The sequence below is a fragment of the Rhinatrema bivittatum genome, chromosome 3, assembly GCF_901001135.1.
Source record: "Rhinatrema bivittatum chromosome 3, aRhiBiv1.1, whole genome shotgun sequence".
Classification (NCBI taxonomy): Eukaryota; Metazoa; Chordata; class Amphibia; order Gymnophiona; family Rhinatrematidae; genus Rhinatrema; species Rhinatrema bivittatum.
This window is the reverse complement of record NC_042617.1, coordinates 226,978,870-227,002,836: the sequence shown is the minus strand read 5'-3', so window position 1 is coordinate 227,002,836 and position 23,967 is coordinate 226,978,870. Positions and strand designations below refer to the sequence as shown.

The window sequence follows — 23,967 nt, the reverse complement described above, 5'->3', positions numbered from 1 at the left end:
CGGAAGGCTTATTGCGCAGAATCGGAAGACTCGCGCGCGCAGAAATTATAAGAAAGAGAAGCAGATTGAATGTAGAGGGTAACGCCCTTGTTCTTACGCATCAGATGGGGGGGGGTCCATCTTGTGGTTGTCAGAAAGTTCAGCATAGAGAAACTAGCTAGAGAATGGACCGTAAATGCCGAGCTTTATAGTATTAAACCAATAAAACTGCCGAAAATCATGGATCTACTCTTTGGTATTTGTCGGGTGCTCGTGACCCAGATTGGCCTTTATTGGAAACAGATTCTGGGATCGATTGCGGTTTGGTCTGACCCAGCATACACATCTTATGTGTTTATGCCTTATTACAAAAAAAGCCGGCCCAAGAAATAGGTAAACATCGCTACAAACCGAAGGCGCTAGGAAGGGGTATGGTAGAGTTTTCCTCACTTCTTGTTGTTATTAAAGAAGCGATTTAATTTTTCCTGGTTTGGCCATGGTCCAAATACTTTTGTGGTGGGTGGCAGGGTGTTAACTGTGAGCTAGGACTCACTGATGTTGCTCTTACAAAGGGTAATAGATTAGAGAAATAGAATTGTATTTCTGTATTCTAATTTTTGGCTACTTAGAAAGTAGAGTTAATTAGAGAAACCTTTAGTAGTTAGAAGCTGTCAGAGACAAGCTGAGCTGCACAATCCAAAACCCCCTTTTCTAGAAATGTGCTTTGAGACGAATTACACATACACAAGAGAAAGGGGGAAGGGAGTCAGGAACAGGATTGAACAAGCAGAAGGTGCCTGGACAGGACATGAGTTTAAGCATGAGACCAACAATGGTCAGCTGCATGGACAAAGGGGCTCAGTAATTGGCTACTGGACCCTGAGAAGATAAGAGTATAACCAATCGGGTAACAAGGAGGGAGGTAAAGAAAAGTGGTGGGCATGAGCTGAGCATCACCTGGATAGATAAGCTAAGGAACAGGGGAATGACCAAAAAAGGGAATTTGTAAAAACACAGAGGGAGTTATTGGGGAGGGAAAGGGTATTTGCTTAGCCTGAAAAATGTATAAATTAAAAGGCACAATGCTGTGAGGAGGGTATGCCTACTTCTGTATGACACCCGTACTTGCAAGTTCTTAAAATAAAGAAATAGGTTGTCTCACCAACTCCGTGTTCACTATATAATTTTCTGAGAAGGTGCAATACCACTTCTTACATAACTGCTGTATGGTACAGATTTTTAATGCAAGTTAAAAGAACCAGGGCTTAATTTGTGGAGGAAGAACCTGCAACACAGTTCCTGCACTTCTTTTCAGACTTAAGAGAAAGAGTAGCAAGAGTGTTTTGCTCCAGCCTGCAAGTAAGAGGAGAGGAGGGCATGAGCTGGTGTGCACAAAGCAGAAAATAGCTACTCTGCTCCCTAATTCATCCCGTTTCCTTCTGTTGTACAGAGAACAGGAGAGGAATAGGTGTAATTGAAGCAGAACAAAAAAGAGATACAAAAAGGGTTTGAATTAACACAAGTCTGAAACTTATGAGCAGTAGCGTCAGTGATTGTAGCTTAAACCCTGGCCTTGATAATTGACACTTTAGTTCACAGCTTGTGCTAATTCAACACTTTTTAGTGTCTGTTAACCCAGGGCTTAATTTCTGGTGGAACAACAGAGAATGTCATTCTGCCACTTTTTTTCCTGGGATTCAAGGAAGCAGAGTATTTATTTATTTAAAAGTACTTACATACTGCACTCTCCAGGGTTTGGTGTGGTTTACAATAAAATGATAAATAAAATAAGATAAAAATACAATTAACATAAATAATGAATAAGCTAGTTCTGGATCCCCTGCAGAAACGGAGTAGAGCTGGAGGGGTAAACCACTTAGAAATGGAGCAAAGCCAGTAGTGGCACATATTTCTGGCTTCCCAGAGGGGACAGCCACATGACCTTGCTTTCTGTATACTTGCCTGGTACAATTGAGTAGGCCTTGAGGGATAATGGCCAAGGTCAAAGAAACATGAGGTGAATGCTTGTCATTCCTGCTGCAACTGGGTGTTCTCTTCCTGGCCCAGTTACAGCTTACCATGCTGGTTTTCTGGGACCTGCTGCCTCTGCCACTGGTGACACGCAGGAGAAGGAGGAAGGGGCAAGAGAATGAGTGAGGCAATGGGAAAGGGGATTAGAGAGTGAATGAAGGAATGAGAGGAAAGCAGAATGATGAGGGAAGGGCAAGAGTGAGTGAGTGAGGAGATTGGAGGGAGGGGAGGACAAGTGAGTTAGGGGATGGGCTAAAAAGGTTAAGTGAGGGGAATATGGGGAGATAAGGACCACTGGAGGAATTACTGGAGGGGGGGGGCTTAGAATGGAGAAGCAGGATCACCAGGGCAGAGAGGAGGAGGGTAAAGAAAAATGGCCCCATTCTTTCTATCCTATTTTGCCTTAGTGACCCTACATTAGCAGCCCCCAAAGGTGTTCAACATCTGGTTTTCCTTCACCCACCAGTGTTTAGTGAACACTAAAGGGCAGAGAATGACTGGGAGTTGTACACTGTTGGAAGCTGGAGATGAAGGATCACTGGGATGTGGAGGAAAAGTGTAAAGTGTGTGTTTGCATATAAATGTATATGTGTGTATGGTGTTTAGGAGAGCTAGAGAGTTTGCACCCAATCTTGGTCTGACCTTCCCCTCTCCCGGACACAGGTCACACCCTGCTCTGTTCCCAGTCTTGCTCTGCCCCATTCCCCCCGCCCAGCCCCTCACTACAAAGTAAGCCCTGAAAAGAACAAGAAATGACAGTCCTCAATTCATGACTCAGGTCTCCTGTTTAATCCTATACAAAATAAATGGGAAATTACCCCCTGCTGTTTTCTTACCAGGCAGTTTAATTCTGCCTTGGTAATGGTTGTTCCTAGTGAAATTTGGTGGCAGTGTGTTAATCTATCCTATAGGATTTTAAACTCAGTCAAGAAGGAATGATCTTTGGCTCATAGTTAAGGTATGAAGGCAATAATGAAAGCCATTTCCATGAGTAAAACAGCTTTCCCTGTACGTACTCGGATCAGTCCAGACACCTGGGTTGTGACTCCACACCAGCAGATGGAGACAGAGCAAGACTTGTCGGGCTCCCTACATATAGTAAAGCGCCACCCACAGCCCCTCAGTCTTACTCTGTCTCCAGCAGATGGGGCAGGTTCACTCACAGCCTCTGGGATCCCTGGGTAGTTTTCTTAGTTAGTCAGGGATAAGAAAAAAAAAAAAGAACAATAACAAAACAAAAGAAGAAAGAAGAAAAAAAAAAGTCTCCCTCTGTTGGAAGCCTCCCAGGGGGGTTGGGAAGGTTCTGAGGGGACTATCCCCCCCTGGTTGAGGCCGCTGCTGAGGGTCGAGGACCCGGCCCGGGGCTGGCAGCAGCGTCGGGGGTGACACCGGGGAGTCCGGTTCACTCACCCCTGCTGGAGCAGAAGATTCAGGACCCGGGACAGCGGCATAAGTAAAAAAAAAAAAAAAATGTTTACTCGGGGACTTTGTATTCAGCCGCGCCGTCTCTCTCGTTCTCTCGCTGGCTCGGGGCGCTTTGCGGGAGGGGGGCGGCTAGTTTTGTTTTTGTTTGCCTTCTTTCTCCTGCTGGGGTTGGCGCCGAGGGCCGCGGATGCCGAGGGGGACGGCTTGCCACGCGTGCGGGTCTTGCACGACGGTGTCTGTTCTAATTGCTTGTCTGGCGGCGAGGGACCGTCCGAGGTCGGTCGGGGGGGCCGCTCTCGGGCGGAGCATTCGCCACCGCTTCTTTTTCCGCGGACTTCGCTTTGCTTCTCCACAAGCTGCTGAAGTATAAAAGATCCAAGAAGAAGCCAGGGAGGGCGAAGGCCTCGGGGGGCTTGGAGGGTCGCTCACAGCCCCGGAAGAGGACTGCTCGGGATCGGTCCCAGAAGGACCCGCCTAGTGAGAAGCGGCCACTGCGGGGAGCCCCGCAAGACTTGGACACGGAGTCTACATCCTCGGAGGAGGGGGATCCGTCCACAGGGGCCCCAGGAGGGACTGAAGGACCCAAAGAAGAGGGGCCAGTCCAGCCGGGCGCCGGCAAGGGGGACGCAGGCGGCGGATGGTGATGATCCGAAAGTAGTGCGCCTGTTCCGGAGAGACGAACTGGCGCCCCTCATCCCGGCCATACTCAGGGAGCTCGGAGTGGAGGCTCCACCGGTGGAATCCCGGCAGGGGGCAAATATGGACCCGGTGTTGCTGGGCCTTGCGGGTCCAGCGGTGGCCTTTCCGTTCCACTTCTCAGCGTCCGATAACCTATTCCGGGAATGGGATACCCTGGAGCTGGGCCTGAAAGTGAGTAAGGCCATGGACAAGCTGTATCCACTGCCAGAGGAGGTGCTAGAACTCCTTTGCCTCCCATGGGTGGACGCAGCGGTGTCGGCGGTGACAAAAAGGTCTACGATCCCCGTCACAGGCGCTACAGCACTCAAGGATATTCAAGATAGAAAGCTGGAGGTGCAGCTTAAAAAGGTTTTTGAGGTCTCCGCTCTGGGAGTCCGTGCGGCTATTTGCAGTAATTTTGCTCTGCGGGCTGGGCTGCACTGGGCCCAGACTCTCCAGGCGAATGCAGGCCTCTCCGAGGGGGAATCAGTGCAGGCGGATCATCTGGAGGCGGTGATCGTTTACAGCGCGGATGCTATGCATGACTTGCTGCAGACGTCGGCCAGGGCCATGGTGTCAGCGGTCTCCGCGCGCCATCTCCTCTGGCTTAGAAATTGGGGGGCTGATGGGTCGTCCAAAGCTCACCTTGGCTCGTTGCCATTTAAAGGGAAATTATTATTTGGAAAACAGCTGGACGACCTGATGCAGTCTCTCGGAGAGAACAAGGCGTTTAAGTTGCCAGAGGACAGGCCCAGGCCTAGATCCTCCTTCTCCACTAGGAACCGTTTTCAGGGAAACAGATGTCAGCGACCACAAAGATCGTCCGGGTCCTCCTACCGGTCCGGTTCGTCCAGGTCCTCCTCGTGGTCTCAGTCCTTTCGGGGGAAGAAGTTCGGGAGACAAGGTGGTCCCTCGTCGGGATCGGGGCCCAAGTCGGCCCAATGAAACGAGGAGGGTTCATTCCTCGTGGCAGCCTCAGGAACTCGTGCCAAACGTGGGAGCAAGGCTAGCATTGTTTTCCGAGGAATGGACCAAAATAACATCGGACCAGTGGGTCCTCAGCGTGATAAGTCACGGTTACGCTTTAGATTTTGCACGACTTCCGGCGAACAAGTTCCTCGTGTCGCCTTGCAAGGGGCTAGTGAAGCGCTCAGCAGTAAGGACGACCCTCCGGTGCCTGGAAGATCTGGGCGCCATTACTCCCGTACCACCGAAGCAGCATCGCCGGGGGAGGTACTCCATTTACTTCGTGGTACCAAAGAAAGAGGGCACGTTCAGACCAATTTTAGACTTGAAAGGGGTCAACCGGTGCCCTCGCATTCCACGCTTCAAGATGGAGACGATTCGTTCGGTGGTGGCCTCGGTTCGGCCGGGCGAGTTTCTAGCATCTCTGGACCTGACGGAGGCGTACCTGCACATCGGAATTCAGCCGTCCCATCACAAATTCCTAAGATTTTGCATCCTGGGCAGACACTATCAGTTCAGAGCTCTTCCCTTCGGGCTCGCCACTGCTCCGCGCATTTTCACCAAAGTCATGGTGGTGGTGGCAGCACAGCTCAGGAGGGAAGGCCTCCTGGTACACCCATACTTGGACGATTGGCTCATTCGGGCCAAATCCAAGTTCGCGTGCCGGCAGGCGGTCTCCAGAGTACTACAGCTCTTGCGTTCCCTCGGATGGGTGGTCAATCTAGCCAAGAGTCGATTGGAGCCTACCCAGAGGTTGGAGTACCTGGGCGCGCTGTTCGACACGGAGAGGGGCAGGGTCTCACTGTCCCAGGAGAGAGTGGACAAGCTGCAGAGTCAGGTGAGGCGCCTGTTGTTGCTACGGTGCCCGCAGGTGTGCGATTATCTGATTGTCTTGGGCTCTATGGCATCAACGCTAGCCTTTGTTCCCTGGGCTTTTGCTCATCTACGACCGTTGCAATCAGCTTTACTCTCCCGCTGGAAACCGGCGTCGGAAGAATTTCATCTTCCTCTCCCTCTCACAGACCGGGCCAGGTCCAGCCTGCAGTGGTGGCTTCTCTCCGACCATCTGACATGCAGAGTATCACTGCTCATGCCCAATTGGACGGTAGTCACGACAGACGCCAGTCTCTCTGGCTGGGGAGCGGTCTGTCTGGGATGCTCGGTACAGGGACAGTGGTCCAGGGAGCAGTCGCTATGGTCCATCAATCGTTTGGAGACCAGGGCCGTGGCGCTAGCGTTGCAAGCCTTCCGCCCATTGATCCGGGGACGGGCGGTCCGTGTGCTGTCGGACAATGTGACCACGGTGGCCTACATCAATCGCCAAGGCGGAACAAGGAGCCAGCAAGTGGCGGAGGAGGCAGGCCGGTTGATGCGCTGGGCGGAGCAGAATCTCAGCAATATTGCGGCGTCCCACATCGCCGGAATCGACAACGTCCAATCGGACTTCCTCAGCCGACATCGTCTGGACCCAGGAGAATGGGAACTGCCGGACGTAGCTTATTGCCTCATCTGCGTCAGGTGGGGACAGCCACACATGGATCTGATGGCCACCGCTCTAAACACAAAGGCTCTGCGGTTTTTTCAGTCGGCGGAGGGAGCGAGGGGCAGAAGGCGTCAATGCGCTGGTACTTCCCTGGCCCATGGACGTGTTGCTGTATGTGTTTCCTCCTTGGCCCCTGATAGGCAAGGTGCTTCGGCGAATAGAGTTGCACCCGTCGGAGGTGATCTTGGTTGCGCCGGAGTGGCCACAGCGGCCTTGGTTCGCGGATCTTCTACAGCTCGCAGCGGAACCTCCTCCGGTTTCACGGGGGCGCGATCCTTGTTCGTCAAGGACCCGTCTGTTTGGAGAATGCGGATCACTTTTGTCTCGCGGCTTGGCTTTTGAGAGGAAACGTCTGAAGTCCAAGGGGTACTTGGATGCGGTGGTAGCCACCTTGTTGAGAGCTAGGAAACAGTCTACATCCTTAGCCTACGTTCGGGTTTGGGCAGTGTTTGAGGACTGGTGCAGGTCTCGCAAGGTGAATCCTATCCTGTCGTCCGTGCCTGAGGTCCTCGCCTTTCTCCAGGAGGGTCTCTCGAAAGGGCTGTCCTGTAGTACCCTTAGAGTCCAGGTAGCTGCCCTTGGATGCCTCAGAGGTAAGGTACAGGGGGTGTCTTTGGCACTCCATCCGGATGTGGGCATTTTCTTCGAGGGGCTAAACATTTGCGCCCGCCGGTGCGGAATCCTTGTCCGTCCTGGAATCTAAATTGGGTTCTTTCAGCTCTGTGCGCAGCGCCGTTTGAACCTCTAAAGCGGGCGACATTCAAGGATCTTACCTTGAAGACGGTTTTTCTTATCGCGATCGCGTCAGCTAGACGAGTTTCGGAGTTACAGGCTCTGTCTTGTAGGGAACCGTTCTTGCGAATCTCGGATTCAGGGGTTTCCTTGAGAACGGTCCCATCCTTCCTGCCGAAGGTGGTGTCGGCGTTTCACTTGAACCAGTCAATTGAGCTTCCCGCCTTTCCGGACGTGGACCGTCTTGACAAGTGATCAAAAGACTTGAGAAAACTCGATGTTCGTAGAGTTCTTCTCCGCTACCTGGAGGTTACGAATCCTTTTCGAGTTTCCGACCACCTATTTGTTTTGTGCTCTGGTTCAAAGAGGGGTGCTGCAGCTTCTCGGACCACGATTGCGCGTTGGCTCAAGGAGGCCATCGGCTCGGCGTATCTTCTGCAGGGCAAGTCGGCCCCTAAGGGCCTCCGGGCTCACTCGACACGTTCACACGCCACGTCGTTCCTGTAGTACCACGGATCAGTCCAGGCTCCCGCCCGTATTTCTGGTTTTTTTGGTTTTGCGCTGAAGTAACGGAGAGTCCGCTCGGTTGGATTCAAGTTCTCATTGCTTCAAGTTCGGAGTAATACCGTTCGCCTCTGGTTCTGGCAGTTCTGTTCCAGCTGGGGGTAGTTTGAATTGGCCTGTGTTTGAAGGTCGTTTTAGTTAGTTAGTCTGACAGTTCAATTTGCTTTGACATTACGTAAGACTGAGGGGCTGTGGGTGGCGCCTTACTATATGTAGGGAGCCCGACAAGTCTTGCTCTGTCTCCATCTGCTGGTGCGGAGTCACAACCCAGGTGTCTGGACTGATCCGTGGTACTACAGGAACGAAAATTATCAGGTAAGAAACTAATTTTCCTTTTTAGCTGTGGAAATGAGCTCTTGGATTATTACTGATCCTCAGTGTGGGTGTTCAACAACATATGTACTTTAGAAACATTACGGCAAAAAAAGACTGTATAGCCCATCTACTCTGTCCATCCACCCAATCAATCCCACTATAATTTCAATCATTCCCCCAGATATCCCCAGCAGTTATTCCATGCTTTCATGAATTCAGATGTTGTCTCTGTTTCCACCACCTCCACTGGGAGGCCAATCCATGCATCCACCACCCTCTCTTTAAAGAAATATTTTGTAAGATTACTCCTGAGTCTACCCCATTTAACCCTCATTCTAGAGCAGAGCTTTCCAAAGTGTGTGTCGCCTGCAGTTTGCCGGTGTGTCGCGCAAGCCCGGTGCACGTGACACACCAGCAAGTGGGAGCCAATGCAGCCGCCGGTGGAGCTCCACTGGCGGCTGAGCAGTGAAATATCACTGTGCTGTGTGCCGGAGACACACAGCAGGAAGATCGGCATGGCCGTGGTGGAGCTCACGTCACCACGGCCCGAAGAAGAAAAAAGTCACGTCTATACGTGCAGGTGCTCCTCCCTCCTTCCTGCCCATGCGGCCCCGGAAGAAAAATGTTGCCGGAGCCGCACGGGCAGAAAGGGGGAGGAGCGTCAGCCGCGTGCAGAAGAGGAGCAGCAGCGTTGTTGCAGCGGGTGAGAAGAGGAGGAGGCCCGATAGCAGGGTCCCCACCGCGGATCGGCCCGAGAAGATCAGGGCTGCTGCCGTCGCCGCCGCAATCGGCCCGAGAAGATCAGGGCCGCTGCCATCGCCGCGATCGGCCCGAGAAGATCAGGGCCGCTGCAGAGAGTCTTCAGGCGGAGATGCCGGTTCAGGTGGGACCTCAGCTGGATCTGAAGAGTATCCCATTGATGAATCATCAGAGGAAGATGTAAGTATAAACTCTTCCAAGGGTGATGATGGCCTCTGTGTCTGGATCTTCGGTGATGGTCCTGGAATAGAGGGGTCTTCTGGCATAGGTGGAGCCTCCACTGGAGTAAGCGGTGGGGGTGGGTTTTGCTGCTGTTCTATCGTCTTCAAAAATTGTGATAAGCCTTTCCTGTGGTGAAAAAATTTTCTTCTTTTACCTCACAAAATCAAAAAAGGTCTAGAGAGACAGAGCTCCGCTTGCGATCAGTCGTGTGGAAAAAAATGGACTGAGGAGCCTCAAGCAAACGCGGGAAGATACAAGAGGGAGCACCTAGTATAAAGACTTTACTAGACTTAGAGAGCTCTGCCACCTAGTGGCACGGAAGACGTACCCAGTCAGTATGGCCCAATTCAGCTGCTTATTTACGTGAATACATCCTTTTCAATTCATTAGCCAGGATTATGAATCAATAAAATATTTGAATGTGGGAAATTGTGTTTTATAAGAATATCTAATTTATGACACTGTAGCTGAAATTGCAGCCTGCGGTAATCACATGGAGGATACTGACTGCCCCATTACGTCAGAACTCGTTAAAGTTCCCTTTCTAGAAACATATCTCTCCAAAATGGGAGCTATGCTGTCCTTGCTGATAAGGTGGATTTTAATTGTAGAATTCCATTCTTTGTCCCGATTGCGGCGGCGACGGCAGCAGCCCTGATCTTCTCGGGCCGATCCGCGGTGGGGACCCTGCTATCGGGCCTCCTCCTCTTCTCACCCGCTGCAACAACGCTGCTGCTCCTCTTCTGCACGCGGCTGACGCTCCTCCCCCTTTCTGCCCGTGCGGCTCCGGCAACATTTTTCTTCCGGGGCCGCATGGGCAGGAAGGAGGGAGGAGCACCTGCACGTATAGACGTGACTTTTTTCTTCTTCGGGCCGTGGTGACGTGAGCTCCACCACGGCCATGCCGATCTTCCTGCTGTGTGTCTCCGGCACACAGCACAGTGATATTTCACTGCTCAGCCGCCAGTGGAGCTCCACCGGCGGCTGCATTGGCTCCCACTTGCTGGTGTGTCACGTGCACCGGGCTTGCGCGACACACCGGCAAACTGCAGGCGACACACACTTTGGAAAGCTCTGCTCTAGAATGAGGGTTAAATGGGGTAGACTCAGGAGTAATCTTACAAAATATTTCTTTAAAGAGAGGGTGGTGGATGCATGGATTGGCCTCCCAGTGGAGGTGGTGGAAACAGAGACAACATCTGAATTCATGAAAGCATGGAATAACTGCTGGGGATATCTGGGGGAATGATTGAAATTATAGTGGGATTGATTGGGTGGATGGACAGAGTAGATGGGCTATACAGTCTTTTTTTGCCGTAATGTTTCTAAAGTACATATGTTGTTGAACACCCACACTGAGGATCAGTAATAATCCAAGAGCTCATTTCCACAGCTAAAAAGGAAAATTAGTTTCTTACCTGATAATTTTCGTTCCTGTAGTACCACGGATCAGTCCAGACACCTGGGTTGTGACTCCGCACCAGCAGATGGAGACAGAGCAAGACTTGTCGGGCTCCCTACATATAGTAAGGCGCCACCCACAGCCCCTCAGTCTTACGTAATGTCAAAGCAAATTGAACTGTCAGACTAACTAACTAAAACGACCTTCAAACACAGGCCAATTCAAACTACCCCCAGCTGGAACAGAACTGCCAGAACCAGAGGCGAACGGTATTACTCCGAACTTGAAGCAATGAGAACTTGAATCCAACCGAGCGGACTCTCCGTTACTTCAGCGCAAAACCAAAAAAACCAGAAATACGGGCGGGAGCCTGGACTGATCCGTGGTACTACAGGAACGACGTGGCGTGGTGAACGTGTCGAGTGAGCCCGGAGGCCCTTAGGGGCCGACTTGCCCTGCAGAAGATACGCCGAGCCGATGGCCTCCTTGAGCCAACGCGCAATCGTGGTCCGAGAAGCTGCAGCACCCCTCTTTGAACCAGAGCACAAAACAAATAGGTGGTCGGAAACTCGAAAAGGATTCGTAACCTCCAGGTAGCGGAGAAGAACTCTACGAACATCGAGTTTTCTCAAGTCTTTTGATCACTTGTCAAGACGGTCCACGTCCGGAAAGGCGGGAAGCTCAATTGACTGGTTCAAGTGAAACGCCGACACCACCTTCGGCAGGAAGGATGGGACCGTTCTCAAGGAAACCCCTGAATCCGAGATTCGCAAGAACGGTTCCCTACAAGACAGAGCCTGTAACTCCGAAACTCGTCTAGCTGACGCGATCGCGATAAGAAAAACCGTCTTCAAGGTAAGATCCTTGAATGTCGCCCGCTTTAGAGGTTCAAACGGCGCTGCGCACACTGATTCTTTTTTAGCTACCTCTTTATTGTTATGTGCACGGGAAGCCAGTAAAGTACTGACTTCAAATTGACATGGCATATGCAGGTTTTAAATATACTTTTTTACCAAGATAAACAATTAATCAAAGTTGAAAGGGTAAAGATATGCACATTCCTAAAACCTCTCTAGGAAAATTATATTAACCTTGAAAATGTTTTAAGAGAGATTAGGTTCACAGTCTTCCTTTTATCACACGTTAGAAGTGATAGATACATTTCTGTAGCTTACTGCTCCCACTACAACTTGGGCCCCAGAGTTTGCAAAAGTTAAAGTCAACAATATATTTTACCCTGACACTCTTTATTAAAAAGGATCAAGCCATGGCCCACCCATGGCTATGCCACTGCAGCGTATCATAAAACCAGTTGACAAGTTGATATGTCAGATGATTCTCTACAAAGATTCTTTCAAGAGGTTTCCAGTCATTTACTAAGGATTAATTTTGCCATGGGTTGGATATACATAGGAAACAGGAAACTGTCTTCAGAACTTGTGCATGTGAAGAAATATATAAAATGATAGTGGTCAATCTCTGTGTTAAAAGGATCAAGTGGCTAAAGGTGATGTGTATAAGGCATGTTACAGTTGAGTCAAGCATTAAGTTTTGGGGCTTTGGCCAGACCTTGAGCTCCGCTTTCCTTCTAAGGAAACGATACAGAACTATATTACACCATTCTGAGATAGTTACAGATATGTCCAGTGTTTTTTCTGTTTAAATAAAAATTTCAGCAGAGTTTTTTTAGCCTGACTGATCTTTACCCTTCTTGTGCTAATTATAATTCTAGAAAAGAGCCAATTTTTGTCAGGCTAAACCTTCCTCTCCTTTTCTCTCTTACTGTTACGCCTGGCTCTTGCTCACTTCTTGCTTTATTGCACCAACTGCGTTGGGTAGACTCGTGGCCTCCGGCAGCTATCACCGGCCTGCCTGCCACTGTTCCCGGACCTCTCTGGACGACCTGGATGCCGCCGACCGCCTTCTTGCCTTTGGAGTTCCTTAGGCACACGCACGCGCTCTCAGGCCAGTCTTAAGCATGTCTTGGCGGGAACCTCAGGGGCGTTCCCCTCGGATGACGTCATTCATCTTGGACATTTAAGCCAGCTGGCCCTGTCTGTCTATGACTTAGCAACAAGTTCTCTCATTGCTGAATCCGCTTCGCTCACTACGGACTTCCAGTTCCTGCTTCCTCGGTGTGAGACACCTTGGGTACCCGCTCCTCTAGAGCCCTTACCTCATCTCTGGCTATCCGCTCCTCGGAGGGCCCTGCACCTAGGACTGCAACCTGTCCTATTCCCCGGGACTTCCTTTGGATCCATCGCTAGTCTCCAGTGAGTACCCCGCTTCGTGGACCACTACTTCTACTTCTCTACTGAGGAACCCTCGTCGGTTTACCCCACTCTGCAGACCATTGCCATACCATCTAGTGAGGAACCCTCATCGGTGTACTCAGCTCTGCGGACCATTGCCGTACCATCTACTGAGGAACCCTTATCGGTGTACCCTGCTCTGCGGACCATTGCTATACCATCTTCTGAGAAGCCTCATCAGTGGACCCCGCTTCACAGACTTCGGGTCACCTCTAGGTCTGTGTGACCTTTCTGCTACACTCCCCACTCCACGGGAAGTGCTGTACTACTTCTCTACAGAGACTCAAGGACTCCCGAGCTGTATCTGACTTCAGACTCCTACGCTGGCGCTCCCTGGCTCCAACCAGTGGAGTCATCCTCTCTAGCTCTCTCAGTTCTGTCTGCCTACACTCTCTCCCTCTCTCTCCAGCACCTGCTGTGCCACGTACCTCACAGCTGAGACCTCGCCTCCCGATGGTGAGGCTCACAGGGCTCCTCCCCTTGGGCGGTACCATTTCTCACCTCTGCCCAGGGGTCCACACACACACCAATCCTAACAGATTGCCAAGTCCATGGACCCGGCACAGGTTTTGGAGATCCAGGCCATCCCGGCACGGCCCAGCACATTACGGAACAGCAGAAGATTCTGGAGAATTTGGCTAGCGCCATCAATCGAGCAATTGGCTGGACTCCGCCTCGACACCTGCCAAGCCAAGCCCGCTTCACAAGCATCACCATTCCAGCCTACAGTGCCCTTGCCGGCACCTACTCATTTTGCAGGTGTCCCCTTGTTGTGTAGGGGCTTCTTGAACCAGTGCAACATGCGCTTCTCTTTACAACCTCCATATTTTCCTGATGTAGTACCCAAGACAACATACATCCTATCCCTTCTGGATGGGAAAGCATTGGCCTGGGTGTCACCCCTTTGGGAGTGAATGGATCCAATTCTCCAGGACTTGACGGGCTTCCTCGCCCTATTCCGCACCGTATTCGATGACCCAGGCCGAAAGCCTATTTCAGGCTCTACGCTCCTGCATCTGCAACAAGGTTCCAGATCCCTGACTGATTACGTCATCGAGTTTAGGACTCTCTCATCAGAATTGCTCTGGGCTGCCTGCATGCTATATACCTCGAAGGTCTGTGTCCACGTATCAAGGATGAGTTAGCAGCACAAGAACTCCCTGAGTCATTGGATTCTCTTATGGACCTTGCCGGCCGCATAGATCGCTGTCTTTGTGAGCGGTTACACGAGGTCCGCGGGTCCAAGAGGATGGCTTCAGGCGCTCCATGCATTCGCCCAACACCCGTTACTCAAATCGCTACTACTCCAAGCACCAAAGAAGAGGAGCCGATGCAAATGGGCCGTAGTAATCCATCCTCAAAGGAAAAGCATCGTCGTCAAAGAGCTGGCCTTTGTATGTATTGTGATCAACCGGTTCCCTCCTGTCCGCTCTGTCCGGGAAACTCCCAGGCCTAGGTTCTGCTGGAGGACTTCTCCTAGGCCTGACTTCACTCTCTCCTCTGTTGACTTTGCCTGTCTCCATTAGCTCGGATGCTCAGGAATTTCACACCCTGGCATTGGTGTACTCCAGGGCTGGTGGAAATTTTATCCTAAGACAACTCGTGGAACACTTTTGGATCCCCACCGTCCGTATGCTAATGCCATTGCTGCTCTCCTCCATCCATGGCGAACCTTTACCAGGCAAAGTTTCTTTCTCCACGGTTACCATCCGACTCCGCACTGGATCTCTGAACACGGAGACCATTTCCTTCTTAGTACTGGGCAAGGCTATACACCCTGTGGTCTTGGGACTACCGTGGTTAAAACTACACACACTGCAATTAGATTGGAGCACTCTACAATTGTCACAATGGGGTGATTCATTCCATAAAAAATGCTTGGACGTCATATCTCCAATACCTTGCTTAGCTACTGCTACGTCTCTCCCAGGTCTCCCGCTGCAATACTCCTCCTTCACGGATGTGTTTTCAAAGAAAGCTGCAGACACCCTACCTCCTCTCTGCTCATTTGATTGTGCTATAAACTTCCTGCCCGACACTGAGCCTCCCCGAGGAAGGGTCTACCCACTTTCATTAACAGAGACAAAAGCCATGTCTGAATATATACAAGAAAATCTGGCAAAAGGCTTTATTCGGCCTTCCAAAAAGACGGCTCTCTCCAGCTGTGCATAGATTATTGAGGCCTCAATGAGATCACCCAGAAGGACCATTACCCCTTGCCATTAATCTCTGAACTGTTTGACAGGCTTCGAGGGGCGAAGATATTTACCAAATTGGACCTCAGGGAAGCCTACAATTTGGTCAGGTTATGCCGGGGCGATGAATGGAAAACCGCATTTAACACCCGCAACGGCCATTTTGAATATCTGGTAATGCCGTTTGGCCTCTGCAATGCTCCAGCAGTGTTTCAGAATATGATGAACGAGATCTTCAGAGACATGCTCTACAGTTGCATCATGGTCTACCTGGACGATATCCTGGTATTTTCACAAGCCCTCCAGAGCCATCATCAGGACATCGCCAAAGTCCTACAGCGTTTAAGGGACAATCAGTTATTTGCCAAGCTGGAAAAGTGTTCTTTCAACCAAGAGTCTGTCCATTTTCATGGCTATGTGGTCTCGAGCCAGGGTTTCCAGATGGATCCACAGAAGACCAAGAGCATTCGCAATTGGCCTCCTCCAACGGGCCTTAAGGCGCTTTGAAGATATCTGGGTTTTATGAACTTCTACAGGTCATTCATCCATCATTATTCTACACTGACTGCCCCACCCACAGCCATGACTCGTAAGGGAGCCAATCCCTCTCAGTGGTCACCCGAGTCCGTGACCACCTTCCAGGATCTCAAGGAGGCATTCCTGCGTGAACCATGCTTGCATCATCCTGATCCCTGACGACCCTTCATCATCGAAGTCGACGCTTTGGACATTGGCGTTGGTGTGGTACTCAGCCAGCATTCAGGCAGTCACACCTTGCACCCATGCTCGTTCTTCTCCCGATGCTTCTCTCCGGCTGAGCATAATTATGGAATCGGGGACACGGAATTACTGGCAATTAAACTAGCCTTCGAGGAGTGGCGCCCCTGGCTCAAGGGAGCGCAGCACCAGATCACGGTATATACTGACCACAAGAACCTTGAGTATCTGCACCATGCCCAACACCTTAACCATAGGCAGGCCCGCAGGTCTCTTGTTTTTACTTGGTTCCTACTGCGATACCAACCAGCTGATAAGAACATCCGAGCCGACGCACTCTCTCGTTCTTTCACGACTGAAGACATTTCGGATGTACCACGGCACATCATCGATCCGACGAAAGTTCTTCTCTCTGCCACACTCACGATACCAGCTTGGAAGACGGTGGTTCCCTGGCAACTCCGAAGGAAAATCCTCCGCTAGGCACATGATTCCTTACTGGCAGGTCACCCTGAACAAGCTAGAATCTTTGCCACTCTCCAGAGATTCTATTGGTGGCCAACCATGAAAAAAGATGCTCAGGCATATGTGGAATCATGCCCCGCTTGCGCTCGTCAGAAGCCACAAGCGGGCAGCCCTTGGGGTCTCTTACAACCTCTTCTTGCACCTAGTGAGCCGTGGACACACATAGCCACGAATTTTATTGTGGAACGTCCTTCCTCCAGTGGCAACAACACCATTTTGGTTACCGAGGACCGATTTTCAAAGATGGCTCACTTTGTGGCATTACCTGGTCTTCCTTCAGCTCCAGAATTGGCAAAATTGTTTATTCGCCACATCTTTCGTCTCCATGGACTCCCGAGACATATACTCTCTGATCGAAGGGTACAATTTACGGCCAGGTTTTGGAGGTCACTGTGTAAAAAATTTGATATTGCCTTGGACCTCATATCGGCCTATCACCCGCAGGTCAATAGGTAGACTGAGAGGGCGAACCGAACACTGAAGCAATTTCTTCGGGCATATGTGAATTCTCAGCAGAATGACTGGTCTGACTTACTACTCTGGGCCGAGTTCGCCTTAAACTCTCACCAGTCTGCATCTACTGGGTGATCACCCTTCCAAATAGTATACGGACACCAGCCTTTGCCTCCTCTTCCATTACCTCTGTCTGTCTCCTCGCCGGCGGTGCAGGCTACCGCTCAAGAATTACGTCAACTCTGGGATCACACCAAACAAATTCTACAGCAAGCTACTCAGACGTTAAAGAAATTCTATGATACCCACCATCGGACAGCTCCACAGTTTAACCCTGGAGACAAGGTGTGGCTCAGCACTCACTTTATTTGTTTGAAACTGCCTTCGGCCTGCTTCACCCCCAGATACATCGGGCCATTTCCTGTACTTCGCCGGCTGGGTCCGGTCACTTACAGCCTCTGCCTGCCCACATTGCTCAAGATTCACAATGCCTTCCACATATCACTATTAAAGCCGCTCATCTTGTCCGAGTTCCCCAGGAATCCACCTGAACCCCAGCCTCTGACATCTGAGGAAGACATCATGTATCAGGTACAGGACATCCTGGACGTAAGGAAGCGTGGGAGGCGATGGGAATATTTCATTTCATGGGAAGGATTTGGCCCTGAAGAGAACAGCTGGGAGCCTGCAGTCAATATCCTTGACAAAGAACTGATCAAGCAGTTCCATGCTTCTCACCCAAGAAAGCCCAAACCCCCGGGGAGGGGGTCTAAGAAGGGGGGTACTGTTACACCCGTCAGTCACAGAAGGCTGCGACCGCTTTTGCTCACCTCATGCCTCGGCACCAACTGCGTTGGGTAGACTCGCGGCCTCCGGCAGCTATCACCGACCTGCCTGCCCCTGTTCCCGGGCTTCCCTGGATGGCCTGGACGCCGCCAACCACCATCTTGCCCTTGGAGTTCCTTAGGCGCGCGCACGCGTGCTCTCGGGCCAGTCTTAAGCACGTCATGGCGGGAACCTTGGGGGCGTCTCTCTCGGATTACGTCATTCATCTTGGACATTTAAGCCGGCTGGCCCTGTCTGCCTACGACTTGGCAACGAGTTCCCTCATTGCTGAATCCACTTCGCTCGCTACGGACTTCCAGTTCCTGCTTCCTCGGTATGAGATGCCTCGGGTATCCGCTCCTCAGAGGGCCCTGTGCCTAGGACTGCTACCTGTCCCATTCCCTGGGACTTCCTTTGGAACCATCGCTACTCTCCAGTGAGTACCCCGCTTCGCGGACCACTGCATCTACTTTTTACTGAGGAACCCTCTTCGGTGTACCCTGCTCTGCAGACCATTGCTGTACCATCTACCGAGGAACCCTCATTGGTGTACCCCACTTCACAGACTTCAGGTCACCTCTAGGTTTGTGCGACCTTTCTGCTACACTCCCCGCTCCATGGCGGGCAGTGCTGTACTACTTCTCTACAGAGACTCAAGGACTCCCGAGCTGTATCTGACGTCAGCCTCCTACGCTGACGCTCCCTGGCTCCAACCCCTGGGGCCATCCTCTCTAGCTCTCTCAGTCCTCTCTGCCTACACTCTCTCCAGCACCTGCTGTGCCACGCACCTCACAGCTGAGACCTCGCCTCCCGACAGTGAGGCTTACGGGGTTCTTCCCTGTGGGCGGTACCATCTCGCACCTCGGCCCAGGGGCCCATACACGCACAAATCCACGCGCAGGTCACCAGAGGCAGGCAGAGCTCCGGAGTCTCAATGCGTGGATGAGACGATGGTGCAAGGAAGAGGGATTCAGTTTTGTTAGGAACTGGGGAACCTTTTGGGGAAGGGGGAGTCTCTTCCGAAGGGATGGGCTCCACCTTAACCAGGGTGGAACCAGACTGCTGGCGCTAACCTTTAAAAAGGAGATAGAGCAGCTTTTAAACTAGAACAAAGGGGAAAGCCGACAGTCGCTCAGCAGCGCATGGTTCGGAGAGATGTATCTTTAAAGGATACTAATGATGCATTAGAATTAGGGCATCCCGACAGTGAGGTTCCAATAATTAGAAAAGTAGTCCAAATGCCTGTAACTAAAAACTCACCTGAGCTAAAAAATTCTAACTTATCCCTATCAATTAAAAAGCAGAATAAAAATACAAACAAAAAACAAACTTTGAAATGTTTGTATGCTAATGCCAGAAGTCTAAGAAGTAAGATGGGAGAATTAGAATGTATAGCAGTAAATGATGACATAGACTTAATTGGCATCTCAGAGACATGGTGGAAAGAGGATAACCAATGGGACAGTGCTATACCGGGGTACAAATTATATCGCAATGACAGAGAGGAGCAGTCGGGAGGAGGTGTGGCGCTTTATGTCCGGGATGGCATAGAGTCCAACAGGATAAACATCCTGCATGAGACTAAATACAAAATTGAATCTTTATGGGTAGAAATCCCTTGTGTATCAGGGAAGACTACAGTGATAGGGGTATACTACCGTCCACCTGGTCAAGATGGTGAGATGGACAGTGAAATGCTAAGAGAAATTAGGGAAGCTAACAAAATTGGTAGTGCAGTAATAATGGGAGACTTCAATTACCCCAATATAGACTGGGTAAATGTATCATCGGGTCACGCTAGAGAGATAATGTTCCTGGATGGAATAAATGACAGCTTTATGGAGCAATTGGTTCAGGAACCGACGAGAGAGGGAGCAATTTTAGATCTAATTCTCGGTGGAGCACAGGACTTGGTGAGAGAGGAAACGGTGGTGTGGCCGCTTGGCAATAGTGATCATAATATGATCAAATTTGATTTAATGACTGGAAAAGGAACAGTGTGCAAATCCAAGGCTCTTGTGCTAAACTTTCAAAAGGGAAACTTTGATAAAATGAGAAAAATTGTTAGAAAAAAACTGAAAGGAGCAGCTACAAAAGTAAAAAATGTCCAAGAGGCGTGGTCATTGTTAAAAAATACCATTCTAGAAGCACAGTCCAGATGTATTCCACACATTAAGAAAGGTGGAAAGAAGGCAAAACGATTACCGGCATGGTTAAAAGGGGAGGTGAAAGAAGCTATTTTAGCCAAAAGATCTTCATTCAAAAATTGGAAGAAGGATCCAACAGAAGAAAATAGGATAAAGCATAAACATTGGCAAGTTAAATGTAGGACATTGATAAGACAGGCTAAGAGAGAATTTGAAAAGAAGTTGGCTGTAGAGGCAAAAACTCACAGTAAAAACTTTTTTAAATATATCCGAAGCAGAAAGCCTGTGAGGGAGTCAGTTGGACCGTTAGATGATCGAGGGGTTAAAGGGGCACTTAGAGAAGATAAGGCCATCGCGGAAAGATTAAATGATTTCTTTGCTTCGGTGTTTACTGAAGAGGATGTTGGGGAGGTACCCGTAATGGAGAGGGTTTTCATGGGTGATGATTCAGATGGACTGAATCAAATCACGGTGAACCTAGAAGATGTGGTAAGCCTGATTGACAAACTGAAGAGTAGTAAATCACCTGGACTGGATGGTATACACCCCAGAGTTCTGAAGGAACTAAAAAATGAAATTTCAGACCTATTAGTAAAAATTTGTAACTTATCATTAAAATCATCCATTGTACCTGAAGACTGGAGGATAGCAAATGTAACCCCAATATTTAAAAAGGGCTCCAGGGGTGATCCGGGAAACTACAGACCGGTTAGCCTGACTTCAGTGCCAGGAAAAATAGTGGAAAGTGTTCTAAACATCAAAATCACAGAACATATAGAAAGACACGGTTTAATGGAACAAAGTCAGCATGGCTTTACCCAGGGCAAGTCTTGCCTCACAAATCTGGCAATCCCAGGGTAGGAGGCAGGCAGCCTCAAAAGTGGTAACCAGGAACATTGGGGAAATGATTGCCCTTGATGACCAGCCCTTGCAGATAGTGGAGAATGTGGTTTTCAAGCATTTGCTGAAGATCTTAGTTCTAAATTACAAAGTCCCCTCCAGAACCACATTTAGCAGAAAGATCATCCCCAGCCTGTACAACTAGTGTTGTAGTCGCATCCAAGCGCTGCTAGCTAAGGCAGAGGGGAGTGTGCATTTCACCTGCGATAGGCTGATGTGCACGGATGTTCACGGAGCAGGAGAGAGACCTTGAGGTGATAGTGTCTAATGATCTGAAGTCGGCAAAACAATGTGACAAGGCGATAGCTAAAGCCAGAAGAATGCTGGGCTGCATAGAGAGAGGGATATCGAGTAAGAAAAGGGAAGTGATTATCCCCTTGTACAGGTCCTTGGTGAGGCCTCACCTGGAGTAATGTGCAGTTCTGGAGACCGTATCTCCGAAGAGACAGAGACAAGATGGAGGCGGTCCAGAGAAGGGCGACCAAAAGGGTGAATGGTCTTCATCAAATGACTTATGAGGAGAGATTGAAGAATCTAAATATGTACACCCTGGAGTAAAGGAGGAGCAGAGGTGACATGATACAGACTTTCAGATACTTGAAAGGTTTTAATGATCCAAAGACAGCGACAAACCTTTTCCGTCGGAAAAAAATCAGCAGAACCAGGGGTCACGATTTGAAGCTCCAGGGAGGAAGACTCAGAACCAATGTAAGGAAGTATTTCTTCACGGAGAGGGTGGTGGATGCCTGGAATGCCCTTCCGGAAGAAGTGGTGAAGACCAGATCTGTGAAGGACTTCAAAGGGGCGTGGGATAAACACTGTGGATCCATAAAGTCTAGAGGACGTGAGTGAAGAGTGGGTGGCTTGCGGGAATCACGGCTACTGCCTAGAGATAATACCCTTCTTCAATAAACATACATACGGTTAATGCGACTCCAACATTGCTCTAAGCTTCAACGGCAAGAGGAAACATGGAAAAAGATTTGCATTCACAAAAAAAGCGGGGAGACAAGAAGACAAGGCACAGGAACACAGGAATCAGGAATGCTTGCAACACACAATGCAAGGCAGGAGACCCATTGCTGAGGCAAGGGACTGCTTCTCTGACAGGGTCTTTTAAGGGGAAGGCAAGTGATGTTGTCAGAGGGTGCCATGGCTATCTTCCTGCTGCATGCCTTTTAAGAAGGCACACGGGTGCACATGTTGGGTTGCACATGTTGCCGCCATCGCAGGCAGAAGATGCCATTCTTGGTCATGGCCTGGGAAGCCTTAGTGGCACCTTTCCAACCTCCCCTTTGTTTTTTGGGGGAAGGGGGAGGTTCACACACAAATACATACACTAAACTTGCACGATCTCGGGAACGCACCAAAATAGCCCTCCCCAGACCACAAAACAAATTTGGAAGTGCAAATTTGGTTAGGCACGCCCCTATTTGGCTACATAATGTGCACAAATGCCCAGGGACAGACCACATGTAGCACCAACAATTTTAATTTCCCAGTTCTTGGGAGGGGGCAGGAGGGTGGGGGGTTATTATTTGATTTAAAGGGTTGGGATTGGGGGTTTTTTTTGGGGGGTGGGGGGGTTCCCACAGGAATAGAAAGACAAAGATTTTCTGATCTGAAGGGTAGGCAGTAGGTGGGGGGAGGTGACAGTAAGGGGAGGGAGAATGAGGGGGGAGGTGAGTGTCAGGGGAGGGAGAATGAGGGGAGAGGTGAGTGTGAGGGGAGAGAGTTGGAGTGAGGGAAGGGGGGGGGGGTGAGTGACCAAGGGGGAGGAGGATGAGTGACTGAGGTAAATGAGCAAGGGGAAGGGGGAGGGAGGGTAAAGAACCTGACTCTGCCACTGCAACGCGTGGCCGGGTACCGCTAGTCATAAATATTTGTTAAGCAATTTTGCTTTTCCCTCATCTTCTTCTACATGTTCTTCAACTTCACCTCTGAGTCTCACAATACCACTTTTGCATTTCCTTCTATCACTAATATATCTAAAAAAAAATATTGTCCTCCCTATTTTAACTAATTTGTTAATTTTTGCTTCTGTTTGAATATTTGCATTCCTGACAACTTTCCCAGCTTCTCTAAGCTTTTCTTGATATCATTGCCTGCCCTCCTCTTTTTGTGATCTCTTGTAGTTTATGAACACTAACCTTTTCTTCCTTACTTTTTCAGCTACTTCTTTAGAAAACCATAAAAGCTTTTTTTCCTTTTTTTTTTTTTTTATAGAAAGCAGTCCGCAGGAAGAAACCTCAGCTTCTCTGACCTAAACATTGGAAAATGAATGTAGCTACATCCGATCTGAAAGGCTTCAGCACTTGGGTTTACTATAAACAATGGTTTTTAAAGGGACACTATCCAATATAATACAGGTACCACTAATTCTATGATTTCTATGTCACCTTATCTTGTTCTTCCTTAGTTAACCAAACTATAATTAATAATAGTAATATTTGTAATACTATGATTGTTTCTTTTCCCTTTAACACAAAATAGCCAGTGGAAGCAGTCAGATCAAATAAAACAATTGTTGAATGATTACCATTACAAATCTCTTAAGGAGTCAATGTGGACTGGCTGTATTAACCCATTCTTTCCACTTTCACTGCTGTAATGCTATTTGAGAACACCCTATGTGAAACCCTTTGATAAAACACATTTTTTCATAGAGGCCTTTCAAAGGGTTTAAAACACTTTTATTATTGTTATTGTTATTTTTACAGCTGATTGAATACATTATTTAATGAAAATAGTTGCTGTATAATTAAAGAAACATGCATTAGTAGTGATTTGCAATTACAAGGATGCAATGAAATTAACTTATTCTCATTCCAAAGGAATACATTCATTATAACAATGTACCTGATAGAAATGCTGGATATTCATAATATTCAGCATTCCTTTATTGCTACAATGTTTTAGAAGGAAAAACTGGAAGAAAATAAAACATCGTTTTTCATCAGATTGTAATGCCTCATCTGTGGTATATGTGATTCTTTGCCCCTGTCTTTTGTTATATGTAGGCAAGATCATCAATGCCATTCATACCCGTAATTTGGAACATTGCAATTGCCTATGTCACCAACAGAAGGAAGCACCTCTCATCTGTGAAAATTAATTCTCTAAGGTTTAAATCACTTTTGTTTATTAATAATATTCTCTGCATGATACTGCTGCAACATTTGCATATAATGGATCTTTAACTGTGACTACTGCATTAGTCATTGTTTTTATAGAAAATAAAACCCTTTCTCAATGGGTAACTGTATCTTACCAATGT

General features: G+C 49.2%; 1 long non-coding RNA gene across 1 annotated transcript; it reads left to right on the top strand.

Moving 5' to 3' along the window:
- The first annotated feature begins 12 nt into the window (after positions 1–12).
- On the top strand, positions 13–23,946 carry LOC115087285. Its single transcript, XR_003855488.1, has 3 exons — positions 13–372; positions 22,917–23,059; positions 23,711–23,946. It is a non-coding gene; the product is annotated as an uncharacterized LOC115087285 (long non-coding RNA).
- The last annotated feature ends 21 nt before the right edge of the window (positions 23,947–23,967 follow it).